The sequence below is a fragment of the Mytilus californianus genome, unplaced genomic scaffold (assembly GCF_021869535.1).
Source record: "Mytilus californianus isolate M0D057914Y unplaced genomic scaffold, xbMytCali1.0.p SCAF_3, whole genome shotgun sequence".
NCBI classification, from domain to species: Eukaryota; Metazoa; Mollusca; class Bivalvia; order Mytilida; family Mytilidae; genus Mytilus; species Mytilus californianus.
In genome coordinates, this window is record NW_026262679.1 from 69,744,550 (window position 1) to 69,752,496 (window position 7,947).

The 7,947-nt window shown below is 30.4% G+C and overlaps 1 long non-coding RNA gene across 1 annotated transcript in view; it reads left to right on the top strand.

Moving 5' to 3' along the window:
- Positions 1 to 5,267, top strand: part of LOC127734980 (uncharacterized) — a 78,596-nt gene extending 73,329 nt beyond the window's left edge. Inside the window, exons 13-14 of the long non-coding RNA XR_007997903.1 lie at positions 1,811 to 1,924; positions 5,033 to 5,267. This is a non-coding gene — a long non-coding RNA (uncharacterized LOC127734980). The remainder of the gene's footprint in view (positions 1 to 1,810; positions 1,925 to 5,032) is intronic.
- The last annotated feature ends 2,680 nt before the right edge of the window (positions 5,268 to 7,947 follow it).

Consider the following 7,947-nt stretch of genomic DNA (forward strand, 5'->3'; position numbering starts at 1 on the left):
CTTATTGGAAATAATACTTCAGATATGGATTTTTCTAAGCTACAAACTTTTACAAGTACAAAATTAAAGGAAACTGAAATTTTTAAATTAAAACTCATTTCTGTTGGAGAGGTGTGTTAACAACTAAAACACCTTAATATTAATAAATCCGCAGGTTTAGATGGAATTGGTCCAAAACTTTTAAAGCTAAGTGCAGAGATAATATCGCCATCACTAACTTTTCTAATAAACAAAAGTATAACGTCGAATCGTTTTCCGCAAAAATTAAAACTAGCAAGAGTAACTGCTATACATAAAGGAGGACCAACAGATATATCCTCCAATTATCATCCAATTTCTATTTTAAATACCATATCTAAAATTTTTGAGAGACATGTATGTACACAGTTATATGCATTCTTAAATAATAAAAAATTGTTACATATCGCTCAGTCAGGTTTCAGGCAAGGTCATTCATGTCAAACAGCGCTGACTAAACTAATTGATGAATGGTTAAAATATTTAGACAATGGAGAAATAGTTGGTACTGTGTTTTTAGATTTCAGTAAGGCTTTTGACCTTATTAACCATGCCATACTTTTAGAAAAGTTAAGATTTTATCATATCGGAGAACATACGATAGATTGGATAAAATCATATTTGTCTGAGAGACATCAATAAGTTCAATACAATAACATTAAATCTGATAAATCGTTTGTAAAATATGGAGTGCCTCAAGGTTCTATTTTAGGTCCTCTGTTATTTTTAATTTATATAAATGATTTACCATTTCATGTTAAACAATCCGACATGGATTTATATGCTGATGATTCAACATTGCATTTTCATAATAAAAACATTGAAAAAATAAACAGCATATTGCAAAATGATATAAATGCTATACAATCTTGGTGTAACAATAACAGTATGAAAATTAATGCACAAAAAACAAAGTGTATGAAATTGGGTTCAAAACAAAAACTTACACAACTATCAGAATTATGTATTACCATCAATGAAACATGTATTGAAAATGTCCATTCTTTCAAATTACTTGGAATTGACATTGATGAAAATTTAAGCTGGGAGGATCATGTTGATCGTATATGCAAGATTATCTCATCTAAAATATCACTTTTGTTTAAAATTAAAGTATATTTGCCTATACACACAAGACAACTATTTTATAATGCATATATTCTACCATATATAGACTATTGTAGTTCAGTTTGGGGAAATTTATTACAAAAAGATTCAGATAGAATCATAAAACTTCAAAAAAGAGTAGCAAGAATTATACTTGAATGCGATATTTCTGTTCCATCTAATTTTATGTTTTCATCTTTAAAAGGGCTATCTTTTACAAAATACCAACAATCAATTCTAATGTATAAAATTGTAAATGGACTAGCACCTGATTACTTAACAATGCTAAATATTAATGATCAGTCTCTAATAATGATCTATTTGTTCCAAGACCAAATACAAAATTTTATAAAAAATCTTTTCATTATTCTGCAACAAAGGTACGTAATAATTTACCACTCAAAATATAAAATTGTCGAAATGTGGAATTATTTAAGAAACATTGTTAAAATCATTTTCTTGAAAATTCTATGCAAGTCCAATAATTTGTTTTCTTTCTTTTATTGTAAGAATAAGAAAATTTAATCAAAACTTTACTAATTATTGCCATTTATTGCCATTTGTATGTTTGAATGATTGAATTGTGTATATACTAGTGATATATATTGTATTTTAATGTATGAATGTATGAATGTTAACTGTATGATGAATGTACCATTAATAATTATTTTGCGGTTTATTTCAGGTCATGGCTCTGGCAAAATTAGACAAAGTTCATGAAGCATTTCAAATGTTAGATTCTTTCCATAATCAGATAGGTGGAACCTATAAAAAGCCAATTAGAATATACCCAGAATGTGTAAGTTTGTAATCATTATACATGTGCTCAATAGGATTACTGTCTCAACACTTTATATATAAATAGATAAACACCAATTTGAAATCTTGAATTTATGACAGTTATTGCAATCACTTTGTCTAATAATTATTTTAGTCACTCTTTTTTCAGGAACTACTGAACAGAATGACTGCATATTTGTTCAGCAGCTTGACAAAATGATTTGTAATGTGTCAATGCTTTTCCAAACTGTCCTAGGTGTAATACCATCAAATCATAGTATATCACATCAGGTTTCATACAAAAAAGAGTAGAAAAAAAATGTTCCCTTGAATTTGACAGTTGTAGGAAGTTAACCCTGCATTTCATTGCAGAAAAAAAATTCTGAGTCATAAACATATATCTTGGGTGTTTCAAAGCACCAATCTTTTTTATGCCCCCGCCGTAGCGGTGGGGGCATTAAGTTTTACCCTTGTCCGTCTGTATGTACGTACGTCCGTCTGTACGTCCCAAAATTGGTTTCCGTTCTCTAACTTGAGTTTGCCTCAACCAAATGTTATGAAACTTATACACAATGCTAATTACCACAAAACACAGATCAAGTTTGAATTTTTGTGGCGTCACTTTAAATGTTCTTGAGTTATGCCCCTTTATTAATGGAAAAATTTCAAAATTTTTAGTTTCTGTTCTCTAACTTAAGTTTGCCTCAACCAAATGTTATGAAACTTACACACAATGCTTATAACTATAAAACACAGATCAAGTGTGAATGTTGGTGATGTCGTTTTAACCGTTCTAGAGTTATGTCCCTTTATTAATGGAAAAATTGCAAAATTTTTAGTTTCCGTTCTCTAACTTAAGTTTGCCTCAACCAAATGTTATTAAACTTATACACAATGCTTTTTACCACAAAACACAGATCAAGTTTGAATTTTGGTGGCGTCACTTTAACCGTTCTAGAGTTATGCTCCTTTATAAATGGAAAAATTGCAAAATTTTTATATTCTTCTAAATACATGTATCAAGTAATTTTTAAAATTGGAGTTATCTTCCTTTATCCATGATTATAGTTGAATCAACTACAATCAATGCTTTATACAATGCAATGTTTAATTTTGACTTCCACTGATAAAACACAGATCAAGTTGAATTTGGGTAGTGTCACTTTAACCATTATTGAGTTATGCCCCTTTATAAATCGAAAGATTGCAAAATTTTTAGTTTCCATTCTGTAACTTAAGTTTGCCCCAATCAAACATTATGAAACCTAAGATCAAGTACAAATTTTTTGTTTCCGTTTTCTAACTTTAGTTTGCCTCAACCAAATGTTATGAAACTTATACACAATGCTTATTACTACATAATACAGATTAAGTACGAAATTTGGTGGCGACACTTTTACCATTCTTGAGTTATGTCCCTTTATAAACATTAAAATTGCTGAATTTTTCGTTTCTATTCTCTAACTTTAGTTTGTCTCAACCAAATGTTATAAAACTTATACACAACCTTTCTAGAGTTATGGGTGTTTACAAATAGAAAAATTGCTGAATTTTTAGTTTCTGTTCTCTGCTTAAGTTAGCCTCAACCAAATGTTATAAAACTTATACACAACCGTTCTAGAGTTATGCGTGTTTACAAATAAAAAAATTGCTGAATTTTTAGTTTCTGTTCTCTACTTAAGTTAGCCTCAACCAAATGTTATGAGCCTTACACACAATGCTTATTACCACAAAACTCAGATCAAGTTCAAATTTGGGTAGCGTCACTTTTACCATTCTTCAGTTATGTCCCTTTATAACTATATGATATGCAAGCGGGGCATCATCTGTGTCCACATGTGGACACTATCCACATTTATTATTTGCTGTTTGTATAAAATATTTTGAAAACTTGTGGTTACATGGTTACTAAAGCTTGTAACAGGAAAAAAAAAGAGGTGAAAATTTGATTGGTTAACTTCCAGTGATGGTTATTATCTTATATGCAATGAATTGTTATGTGAATTTTTGTCTATAGTACTGGACAGGATAAAACTTTACTCATGCCAAGTATTTATTTATTTGAAACAAAGATAAATTCTGCACTTTTTTTTGAAAAGTGCTAATTTATCAAAGACTAATAGGGGAAAATCAATGGTGGTATTACTCCTCCTACACTTATTTCCTGTTTGCAGATACTTGAATTTTCCATATGTTGAATGAAAAAGTTAATTTTGTCACCTTTTTCTCAGGAACTACTGAACAGAATGACTTTATATTTGTTCAGCAGATTGACAAGGTCTGTCAATACCTTCTTGTTTGATGATACTTTGAATTATGAGTGGGAGTATGCTTAGCATGACAACTTGTGCAACTTTTTGTATTACCTCCAAAATTGGAGACCTCCCCTTATCAAAAGAGGTAGAGACATATTTCATTATTGGAGCCAGTGGTCATTAGCAATATTTAAACATTTTGTTATTGAAACATTTTAAAAAGTATTTCTTAAAAATGATTTACAATTGCAAATGGTAATATGTTCAGTGAAAGAAAAAATTAAAAACATTTTTCACCCCTGAATATACAAGAATTCTAATGTCTAGTTGATGACGTGATATTTACTTTTAAAACGTTTAATATTATGTACTAGCATATGAAAAAATTAATTGCAAGATTTTTTGGGTAAAGATTGCATTTTATTGACTTGATATCTAAATCTTCCAAGGTTTGTCACTACTTTTGAGATACACAAAATATAGTGCATTGATCATAACATTCAAAACATCCTATCTATGAACATTTCCAGAAATTTATCAATGAAATATATGCTCAGATATTCAAGTTACAAAATGATGTTATACTTGTCCAGAAAATTACATAACTTGTGCAAGGTGCAGGAATCTAATATCTGTTTTAAAAATATCAATGATGTCATTGTTTAATAATCTTTAAAATTGGAATTATCTACCTTTGTCCATAATTGTAATTGAATCAACTACAACCAATGCTTCATACAAAGCAATGTTTAACTTTACTTCCCACTAATAAATTTAAGCAATCTTTATCCTTCTGTGCTTACAAGCACTTTGATTTTTATAAGGTACTAAAATATTTTTTGGTATTACTATATGTTTTTTTTTTATTTCAGCTGAATGCATTGAATGATATGGTCAAAAGAAATAGTGATCCAGAAATTCTAGAGAAATTTACAGAAATGAAAAATAATTTACGACAAGCTGGACTAATAAACTGTGTGACATTATTTCAAAAACTTTCACATACTCTATATAGTAATCCTCCTAATATATGTAAATGTGAATTAAATGGATATTTTACACCTGATAGATGTACCCCAGTGTATAAAATAAAAGTGCCATAAATCATCATGATTTTGATTTTTCTGAAAAGATATGAAACAAGAATGTGTCCATAGTACATGGATGCCCCACTCGCACTATCATTTTCTATGTTCAGTGGACCGTGAAATTGGGGTCAAAACTCTAATTTGGCTTTAATATTAGACAGATCATATCATAGGGAACATGTGTACTAAGTTACAAGTTGATTGGACTTCCAACTTCATCAAAATCTACCTTGACCAAAAACTTTAACCTGAAGCGGGACATACGGACAAACGGATGACCAAACGGACGAACAGACCGAAAAAACATAATGCCCTTCTACTATCGTAAGTGGGGCATAAAAATACAAAATTTAGTATTCTTTAATGAGACAGCAAACCATCATCACAATAACTCACAAAAGGAATGAATTTTTAGCCGTTGGTGATGCCTGGAATATTGATTAAAGATCTAAGCAAACACTAGTTACTATTATGGAATTAGGCTAAGTTCAGAACTTACATTATTTAACAGACAACATTAATGTAGATTTTCAGAAATGGAAATAGCTATTCCTTTGTATCAATTCAAAATTTCTTTGTTCTAAGATTCCCTGTATTTAATCAAATTCATTTTATAAGTACTCAGTGGTCTGGAAATAAACAGGCCTTCCTATATAAAATTAACATGGTTAACAAGAGTCGTATGGTTTTCAAGAGATGTGTATGAAAGAATATAATTTTGATCTCTGTTTAGATTTAAAATTAAAATAAATATGGTGTTTAATATTTATATATAGTGAAAGAAAAACAAAGGATACTAGAACACAACCGCGACATCGCGGGTCCGTAGCTGAATTATAGTACTTGCGCCTAATTTTTAGCACGAATTTTTAGTATTAGTATTGTCATCTGATAAAGTCACGCTGATTATAAGGTTGCACAGTTTTCTTACTTGTTTTTATTGCATTTTTTATATTTTGGGGATGAGCGAATCAGGTGAGCATATGTTCGTCTGTTTTATTGCATTGTATTTATTGTTTTTGGGGGGTTAAATTTCTGGTAGTAAGACCCATTACGGCCAGGCTGGGAAACTGGGTAGGCAAATGCTCTCATTAAATCTGTACTGATACAGTGTGTTAAATGTCCTCCTTAACACCATAACCAATGGTGGTGCTCCTATTAAAGAAGGAAGATACATAACATACATACACTACAACCGGAAACTCCAGGTGACATATACTATTGGTATCGGTATCAGATTCGACCCGGAACTTGTTTATTATTGGTAATATTAATTATGAAAAACAAAAGGGCCTAGAATGGTGTAATTTCTGTATTTATCTAATAAATGAATTTAGTTTTTTTTACAGTTAACAAATAGATTCAGTCTGGAGTTAAAAGTTTGTTACACATCAATTACTTTATCAAACCTTCATAGAATTTTATGAAATTTTGGCACAAGCTTTTTTATGATTAAGAGATAATGCCTGAAGCAGACTTTTGAAAAAAAAATTTTCATTTCAGTTTTTTCTGATAGATGGACTAAGTTGTTTACAGTCAACATTTACAAACAGTCTGGGATTAAACTTTTTTGACATGATAAATTTTTAAACCTGCATGAATTGTTATGAAACTTGTACAAAAGCTAATCTTCAACACCACGAAATAGCATCTAAAGACAATTTTTTTTTAAATTCCATATTTTACTGATAAATGGACTCACTTTTTAAGTCAACATTACACTTTTACAGTGATAGCAGCAATTGCTGGCGAGACACATGGTTCCGTAGAACCCCTTACAAATTTTCTGTATTCTTGTCTTTCATTTTGCTTCTGTGCTTTGTCTATAGATTGTCTATATACCATTTTGTTTTTCCTTGTTGACATTGTTGTTTGTTTTTATGGTGATTAAGATTATAACACAATATTGACTGCTGTACCCCAATTTTTTACATTTTCACCTATTAATATGTCTGTTTGTTTTGCTCACACTATGTCGTCAATATAATGGAATTCTATGCGACCGTTATACAAGTGAGAGGTTTATATAGCTATAAAACCATGTTTAATCTACCATTTTCTACATAAGCAAATGCCTGTGCCAAGTCAGGAATATGACAAGTTATTTTCCATTCGTTTGATGTGTTATACTTTTGATTTTGCCATTTGATAAAGGACTTTCCTTGGAGTTCAGTATTTTTTGTTATTTTACTTTTTAGGTATTGGTGGTTGGCATGGTCTGTTGTACTGTCCTTATAATTGGTTATTACTGTTATCCTTTTTTGTTTTATTGGTTGTTCCTCTAGTACTTCTCTTGGTTTAGGAGTGGGGGTGGGGGGGGGGGGGGGGGGAATAGATGGAGCTTTAACCTTCCAAGGAAACATACATATAAATATCAAGAAAATTGGTCAATAAAAACAACAATTATCACATCATAATATGGTGTACCTAAATAGTATGCTGCATAAAAAGCAATGAAAACAATTGGAACTGTGAGCTATTAATCACTAATGATAACCAGCATAAAGTATTCGGTAAACAGGAAGTTGAATAGCAATGGATGTGAAAACCAATCACACTGTATAACATGCTCGCATAACTGTTGATAACAAATTGCAGGGTGCTGTGATTTTGTAGATTCAGAGAAAAATGTGACAAAAATTTTATGCATGTTCATTATGTGTAAGAATATATCAGTATTAGCGTAAACAGGAAGTAAA